The sequence below is a fragment of the Molothrus aeneus genome, chromosome Z, assembly GCF_037042795.1.
Source record: "Molothrus aeneus isolate 106 chromosome Z, BPBGC_Maene_1.0, whole genome shotgun sequence".
Lineage (NCBI taxonomy): Eukaryota > Metazoa > Chordata > Aves > Passeriformes > Icteridae > Molothrus > Molothrus aeneus.
Genome location: NC_089680.1, coordinates 9,902,308 through 9,910,863, shown reverse-complemented (window position 1 = coordinate 9,910,863; position 8,556 = coordinate 9,902,308). Strand labels below are relative to the sequence as shown.

The 8,556-nt window shown below is 45.3% G+C and overlaps 1 long non-coding RNA gene across 1 annotated transcript; it reads right to left on the bottom strand.

Annotated features, from left to right (window-relative positions):
- Nucleotides 1-6,202: 6,202 nt before the first annotated feature.
- Nucleotides 6,203-7,677, bottom strand: LOC136569422 (uncharacterized). The gene is made up of 2 exons (XR_010785344.1): nucleotides 7,383-7,677; nucleotides 6,203-6,611 (listed from the first exon to the last, which is right to left on the bottom strand). It is a non-coding gene; the product is annotated as an uncharacterized lncRNA (long non-coding RNA).
- Between the last annotated feature and the right edge of the window lie 879 nt (nucleotides 7,678-8,556).

Here is an 8,556-nt window from a genome sequence, read left to right as displayed (position 1 = left end):
ATCATGGAGTAGATGTTCCTTGGTCATCAATTGTCCAAGAGTATCACCAAGCCACAAGAGTTGATGGCCCAGCTGATTGTAAGAGCTAGGGCGCACCTGTGACTGCTAGCGGGGTGTGACTTGCACTTAATTCCCCATCAAAGCGTCCACGGGGAGGATGACCAAGGAGACTCTGGAGCATTTGCTCTGAAAGAATGAAAGTTTACAGTTCTCTCTGGACAGCTACACCAGACAAATTTCAACTTACCATCCTGACCACAAATTATTTAGTACTGAGTTTAATGTGATTCCAAAGGATATCCGAAGTCGTTGTCCACTGAAAGCACTGACAGTTTTTACTGACGCATCCGGAGGGTCCCACAAGTCAGCAGTAACTTGGAAGGACCCTCAGATTCAGCAGTGAGAAGCTGATGTGAGAATTGTGGAGGGCTCTCCACAGGTCACTGAGTTAGATACAGTCATCAAGGCTTTTGAGAGGTTCTCAGAACCTTTTAATTTGGCCTACGTGGTGGGTGTGGTATCCAGAACATGCAGTACTCAAAGAGGTCTCCAATTCCATCATTTTTGGCTTGATTTTGCAGCTGATATACCTGGTTTCCCACCGAGAGCAACCCTTTCTCGTAATGTATGTGAGGTAGCTTCCGCTTCCCGGGTTTGTCGTGGAAGGAAACAGCAGGGCGGACACCCTGGCCACACCTCTGCAGCTGGCTGGCCAGCCTAATATCTTCCAACAGGCAAAGTTAAGCATCAACAGTTCCACCAAAATGCCCCAGGGCTGGTCCGTCAATTCCACCTGCAGCACGACCAAGCCAGGGCAATCATGGCCACATGCCCCAGCTGTCAGGAGTTCACTTTTGCCATCACTGGGTTCCAGAGTGAACCCCAGGGGGCTCTGCAGTTGCGAGGTATGGCAGACTGATGTTACCCACATTCCTGAGTTTTGATGAGTTAAGTATGTTCACATATCAGTAGATACCTTCTCGAGAGCAGTCTTTGCCTTGGCCCACACTGGTGAAAAGGCCGCAGACGCTCAAAAACATCTGGTGCAAGCTTTTGCAGTCTTAGGGATTCCATCAATTATTAAGTGAGATAATGGCCCCTATACTTCCAAGGCATTTGGCGAGTTTTTGCAGAGTTGGGAGCTTCAACATTGGACGGGGATTCCACACTCCCCCACTAGTCAGGCTGTAATAGAGTGCACACACCAGACTTTAAAGCAAGTCCTCACCCAGCAGTGGAGAGATGTCCAGACTCTGACCCCACATCTCAGGCTCTGTGAGGCGCTTTTTACTATTAACTTTTTAAATTGTTCTTTTGATAGACCTGAGCCGCCAGTCCTAGGGCATTTTTGTCAAAACCAACAGTTGGAAATTAAAGAAAGACCAGCATTTCTCATTAGGGACCTGGACTCAGGAGAAATCCAGGGTCCAGTCTATCTTACTACCTGGCGGTGTGGATATGCCTGCATGTCTATGCCTTCAGGGGTTAGATGGATCCCTAGAAAATGGGTCAAACCCTATGTGCCAACAAAAGAAGTCACTACACCACAAGTTGTCACCCCCGATGGCCAGGAATACCCCTGAAATGGCGCCTTTGCGCAGAACAGGAAATGCCACAGAGAAAGAAAAAATCCTTAATTTTATCTCCTTTGTTTACCTCCACCCTGGGTCTCTTGACTGTCACCTTTTATTCCATATTCATTATGTGTTCTGTTTCTATTTTATTTCAGACATCCACCATGCTCACAGCTGATGGATATTTACCATCAGCTACTGGCTCCAGTTCATGGCTTTAGACCAGTCCCTGACAGGTGCATGGATCATCCCACAGCCCCGAAAGAATGTCTGGGTAACCCTGGCCCATGCCCTGAACCAGAGTCACCTGTGCCTGTCCACTGCAGCAGCAGAAAATCTAATGTCAACTTGTCGTAGGGATTCCTCCAAAATTAACACAATATCCAGGCTCCATTCATAATGTTCAAGACAAATTTAATAAAGATAATCCAGCCAGTCAATGGGCTGAGAGTTTCAGGTACTGGGGGGTGGTGAACTACGCTAGAACACCAGTGACTAACCCTCTAGTCCTGTGGAGAAAGTGGGTATACAATCTACCATATACTGATGCCAAGCCCTAGAAATTTGAACTACTGGGCTCGGCAAAAGCAGATTATTGTGTGCACTTTGAGTTTGAACCAAGCACCTGTTGTGATTTATATGAAAAGGTTAGACAACACAAGGTTGAATTTAGGGCAGACATTCGTGCACACATTTGGTAAAAACTAGAGCTCCATCCACCAATGATGGGTATGCATGAAAATTAGACAAAGGAGTCTTCCTTATTTGTGGAGACAGGGCATACCCAGGAATCCCCTCTCACCTTCTCGGAGGCCCATGCACTCTGGGGCACATATCACCCAACAGGCCCCAAATTCCAATTCAGCAATTGAAGGCTAAAGGAAGACTAAAAGAAATTCCAAAGTTGTCAGAAGATGAACAATTGTGATAGTGAAATTTACCATTGGGCCAAATCAAAGCATATTGCTGTTTCTGTCTTCCTACTTTGGGTAGCAGCAGCCAAGTCCCTAAGTGAACTAGGGAGTCTTGAATTTTGGGTGACTCTGCAAGGCGAATTTAACATCTAGGGCCTCGAGTTACCTCCTAGAGGATGAAGAGATCACCAGAAAGGTGACATTGCAGAATAGAGCCGCAATAGATTTTCTGCTGCTGGCACATGGGCATGGGTGCCAGGAGTTTGAGGAGCTGTGTTATTTTAATTTGTCATCCAAAAGCCAGTCAGTTCAAGTGTCCATCCAGGAAATGAAGGGCCTTATAGGCAGTGTACAACAAGAAAATGAAGACTGGTTTAAGGACGTGTTTAAAAACTGGGGCCTCTCAGTGTGGATGTTGTCCATTATAAAAGACATTGGTTACTTCATTGTTGTTTTTGTAGTGTCTTTGAGTTTTGGAGTTCTAAAAAGAACTATTACTACCTCCACTGTGAGATCCACCTCCACATCAAAGATCGTAGTCACTGCAGCTGCCACCAAAAAAGATGGATGGTGGAAAAACAACAGAGAGAATGGCACTGAAGGGTAAAGAACTAAAATGTTTTTCCCTGCACCGCTCTTCTCTTTTTTAAACAAAAGAGGGGGATATGTGGTATTTTGTGGTTTTTAAGTGTTATTGTTGGTTCTGTTACAAAAGACAGTTATTTTCTGTTAGTTAAAAAAATGGTTTAATCCTCTGTACCCCATTTCAGTCCCTCAGAATGGTTTCTTCCTAATGGTTACTCCCTGCTCTTCTTGCCACCTGACTGTCCCTCAAAGTGACTGATCCCTGCCTCCACCCTTTATGTCCTTAAATGCCCATGTCCATCCCAGTAGTTCTACTCACTGCTCCTGCCGGTCATCATAACCACCCCCCTTTCTTTCAAGAAAGTTCTGTATCGATCATCCCCAATTCAGCAGATTATTCCACTCTGATGCTTCTTCCCTCCTCTGTGTAATTCCCATTGGTTCTACTACATGTTATACCCCTCCCCTTCACTCATTGGTTGCCTTGTGTTTCTACCCCTCACACCCATTCCCTTTAGAAGAGTTGCCCAGACCCCTTTTCTTTGGCACTTGTCCCTGGTCTCACTGAAGAATAAAGCCTCCTTGGTATCTATAGAAGTGTCCTCTCTCTCATTCCTTCATCCTGGGTCCTCGCAGTCTGCACTTGTCTGCGTCACCCACTCCGCAGCCTTCACCACTACCTGGGTAGTCTCTGTGAGACCCGGGGAGTGGACACTCTTATGGCCCCCTCCAGTCACTTGAGGAGCAGCCAGCCAGCATCTCTCTGCTCCTGTAGCCGCAGTGCAAGCCACAGAAGGTTCTGCCTCACATTTCAGACACAGACAACTGGAGTAGGTTACCAACCTACTCCAATCCTTCAGGAGCCGCACCGCTAGAACGCACACAGGCTCACTGGGGGTGCTTGACAGGCTGAGACTGAGCAGACAAAAACGCCCACGTGTTCCACAGCAGTCTTTTCGTGAGGTCTTGCTGAAACAGATATCCAGGACTGAAATGTCCACTAGAAACTGCCCAGAAGCCGCACATTGGGTGCGGCTGTGCCAAGGTAGGTCCAGTGGTGGTGCTGTTCAGCAGGTGACAGAAGAGTCCCTCCTGGCACCTGTGATCGGCAACTGGTGCCAAGCTGACACCACCAGTTGCCGATCACAGATGCCAGGAGACTCTTCTGCTGGCTAGCCCCCACTCCTGGACCTACCTTGGCACAGCATCACGGAGTGGCCGCTCCCCACTTCTAGTCACAAACTAGGGCTAAGGGTAGCGGTTCAGCCGCTGGCAAGAAACCCCTCCTTTAGCTGGCCTGGGCCAAGCAGGCATCCAGAGAGGTTCCTTGTCACGGTGGAGCAGTGAATGAGAAAGAGAGGGGCTCTCTGGCTGTGAGTTCCAAGCTGTTTATTCCTTCCCGGAGGGGAGAAGAGACAAAGTAACAAGCCAAGAGGGAGCAGGCATAGAAGAGCCCCTCACAGCGCTTTGCAACAACTTATAAAGGGGGGTTGGCTCCAGGGAGGAGACAGCCTAACAACCAATGGGCTAACTCAAGGGAGGAGCATGAGGAGGGAGTAACATTACAAGACAACCAATGATGGAGGAGAAGGGAGGAGTGCATACATAATTGACCAATGGGAGAGGTGGGATAGCATAACTGACACAGAAGTTTCTGGATAGGAGGGCGTAGCAAACAATGATAGACATGCTGCAGGGGCAGGGTTTAGAGGATTGACAGCAAAGCGTCTAGAAATAGGGATAAATGCAAAGCAGGATTGACAGAGAGAGGGGTGTACACAACTTAGGAAAAACCATTCTGAGAACTGAGCACGGGTGCATGGAACAAACCATTTTCCAAAATAGTACAATAAAGAATTAACCAAATAAAGAACTGAATCACACCACAACAAAGGTTGTGTGTTCCCAACATTATAGATGAAAAAACCTCCCAGCACAAAGCCTCAGACCTTATCACAATTGCTTCCTAAAAGGAAGTGAAGCTAAACAGTGCTTAAGGCCCATTGAAGTCTGCTTGGAGACCTTGTCTCTTGTTGCTCTAGGTATCAAAATAGGAAGTAAACAGCTTAGAAACAGTGCTGAGAATGGTTTGGAGGAAGTACAGCTTCCTCTCCCTGCACTTGCTAAGTTTGTTTATCTTTCTTTCTCTCAGCATAGCCCCTTACTCATTGCAGCCAGCAAATGCTGCAGAGACCCTGCAGAAATGGCCTCGAAAAACAATACTTATGCAAAAAAATCTGTCACCAGCTCACAACTCTGAGAAGCCTTGCAATGCTCTCTCACCAGCTCACAATTCTGAGAAGCCTTGCAATGCTCTGCCTTAGAGCAAGAGCTTGAGGATATACTTCACATCACTCAGAACTTCTCCATTTCAGCACCAAGATTTTCACCAAAGACACCCCTCAAGCAGCAGGTGGTCTTAGATCTTTGATGAAGATGCAACCCAATTCTGATTTTCACCGTGTTTACATACATATGACAGCAATGGCTAAAACACTTCGAAGTACTTTATGGGCATTACTTAAAGGGAAATACAGTATTTCTGGAGTTTTCTTTGGATCTTCATTGGATTTGGGAAAAAAAAGTTCCCAGTCTACTTGAGCTTGTAATATACAGAAACAACCAGAGAATACAACGCTTTTTCCATCAAAGCTAGAGGCCTTTATGAAAGACAGGATGGCAGTAGACATTCTAATGGGAAAGGATGAAGTGCCATACAAGTCAGCAGGGCATCAACCCTACAGGCAGAAGTCAAAGCAGAGCTGTCAGAACAGTGTCACTGTTCTCTGTGGCCCACCAACCCAACTTATTGTTAATGCATTAGGGGATTCAGAGTTAGTTTTTGGTTAGGGTAAGAATTAAATACATGATTTTTAAATGCACTGGTCTAGTGAAATTCATATGAGATATCAGTGTGGTTCAGCTGCAGAGCCACTAACAGTTCTGGCATGAAGAAAATGCCTGATGGACAAAAAAGTTGTGGGAACGCGGTGTTGTTCCTGGGCAGGTGCAGTTGAGAGCTGTCTCCTCTTGGTCTGAGTGACCAGCTCCCCCAGCCCACTTTGCTCTCAGGCCCGGAAGACAAGACAGACGCATGACCAGACGATGAAGGAGGGCTCTGAACACAGCTGTGGGTCCAACAGGGTTTATTGCAGGAAGGTTGGAGGGTCCAGGTAAGGTGAGGGCAAGGAGAGGGGCAGGGACACAACCACTGCCAAAGGGAAGCCAGTGGCAGAGCCCAGAACAAGGGTGGGGCCAGGGTTTATAACTGGGGGAAGGTAGGCGGGGTTAGGATACATGTATCCAATGGGAAGGGGAGTCAGGGGAGGAGTTGAGGTGGGGTGACAAGGGGTACACCAGTGAGAGAGGGTGGCGAGGGTGGTCCTATGATGAGACCCAACTGGGAAAGGAAGAGCAGAGAACCTTCTAGAATCGGGGAGTGGACCACGGTTGATTGACAATCAGGCTGAAGTCTCCTCCCAGGACGTCTCCACCCCTCCTCCCTGTAGTCCCTTCCCGCAAAAAGTGTTCCCACAAGCTGCAAAAAGCAGAAATGCAGTATTTTAGCAGAGAGGAAAATGGAAAAAGGAGAAGGGAAAGAAAATTAACGTGGTCAGCTTCATTCCAGTTACTAAAAATTGTAAAGTAAAACAGGCAACTCTCCCCAAGATAAGGAGGCACATGCTAAATTAAAGGACACATAGTTTTGTTGAAAGCAAATGACATGAAACCACTCCAGTTTTCTTTGTGGCCAAACCAGTCATTGGGTGAAGAGAAACTGGAAATGTCATTTGATTTACACAAACCCTTACTAGACTTTCTCAGAAGTTAATCAAAGAAACATTTTCTAGATGGATCAGCAATTAAATGGATGCTAAACAGGTAGAAACCAGACAAGGTACACTTCAGTTTTTTACTACAAGGAAAAATCAAACAGGAATCTTGGTCAATTTGCCCTAAATGGGGACCAGTTTAGCATTTTCATGAATGATTTAGCCAGCAAGATATGAAATATTACTCTTATTAAATAGCTGCTGGCTGGGAGGAAGGGTGGCCCTAAGGAATTTCAATAGGTAAGGGTAGCGGATCATACAAAGAAGGGAAAAAGGTTGCTTGTCCAGAGGAAAGGAAGACCAGCTGAAACATGGCAGTTGTCTTCAAATACATGAAATGTAAATGCAGAGCAGGAGAGCAGAAGCTGTTCTCCTTAAATTTCAGCACAGGCAAAGCTGGCTATGGCTTATGGATGTCTAGGTCAGACGAGCATCTGTGGGCAATTGATACTGCCTGGGGCTAGCACAACACTCACCTCCCTCTTTGCTCTGTAGTTTCTGATTTAGTTGCAATGGAATTCTTCTGTAAGCTGTAAAAAAACGAAGGTAAAATAAGAGGTAAATACGTAAAAAAGTCTACAGACATTTAGCTTGGACTGTTACCATCTGGAGGCTGATTAGTAAAATGAACAGAGAACATTTTAGAATTTAATTTCAAATTTTAACACAAGATCAGGTTTCACAATGAATCATGCAAATATTTCAGATTGATTGTTTCAAAACAAAATTAACTATTTGGGGTTGGTAGGGGAAAGACATGTCTGGATTGCAAGCTGGTCCATACTTTACATCTGAGTGGTTTATAAAGTTTAACTTTTTACTTTCACTAAGATGATTTTTAATATTTCTAATCAAAATATTTTAATAATGGAAAAAAACTTGATTTTTTTTTTTCATTTTATTTAAAATCTCATTACTTCAGTGCTTTTGTTAAACAAATATTTTCATTCCATAATTATATTAACTGGACAAAACACTCTACTGGACAAAAATGCTGCATCAAAGTTCTGCTGGCTGCTATTACAAGAGGCAAACTGTAGAATATGTGGAATTTCAGCCTTTTCAAAATTCTAGAAAATTTGATCAAGATTTAGAAAAGATTCTAGCTGTCATTCATTGGTATATACTCCCAACTTTTAATGGCAATTTTTTTACTGGGACCCATTTGAGAGCAGCAGACATTTTTTTACACCAATGAGTAAACAAAGAAAATCCATCTAAAAAGAGAGAAGTCACAGAATCACTGAATTTGCTGGGTTGGAAGGAACCCACAAGGATCGTCATGTGTAACTCCTGGCCCGGCACAGGACCACCCCAAGAGTCACACCATGTCCCTGAGAGCGTTGTCCAAACACTCCTGGAACTCTGTCAGGCTGGTGCTGTGATCACTCTCCTGGGGAGCTGTTCCAGTGCCCAGCCACCCTCTGGCTGAAGAACCTTTTCCTAAAATCTGACCTAACATAACTTCAGGTACTTCCGTTGTGTTCTGTCACTGGTCACCACAAAGAAAAATTACAGAATCACAGAATCAATCAGATTGGAAACGACCTCTGAGATCATCAAGTCCAACCTGTGACAGAACACCATCGTGTCAACCAGACCATGGCACTGAGTGCCACATCCAGTCTTTCTGTAAGTGTCTCCAAGGAC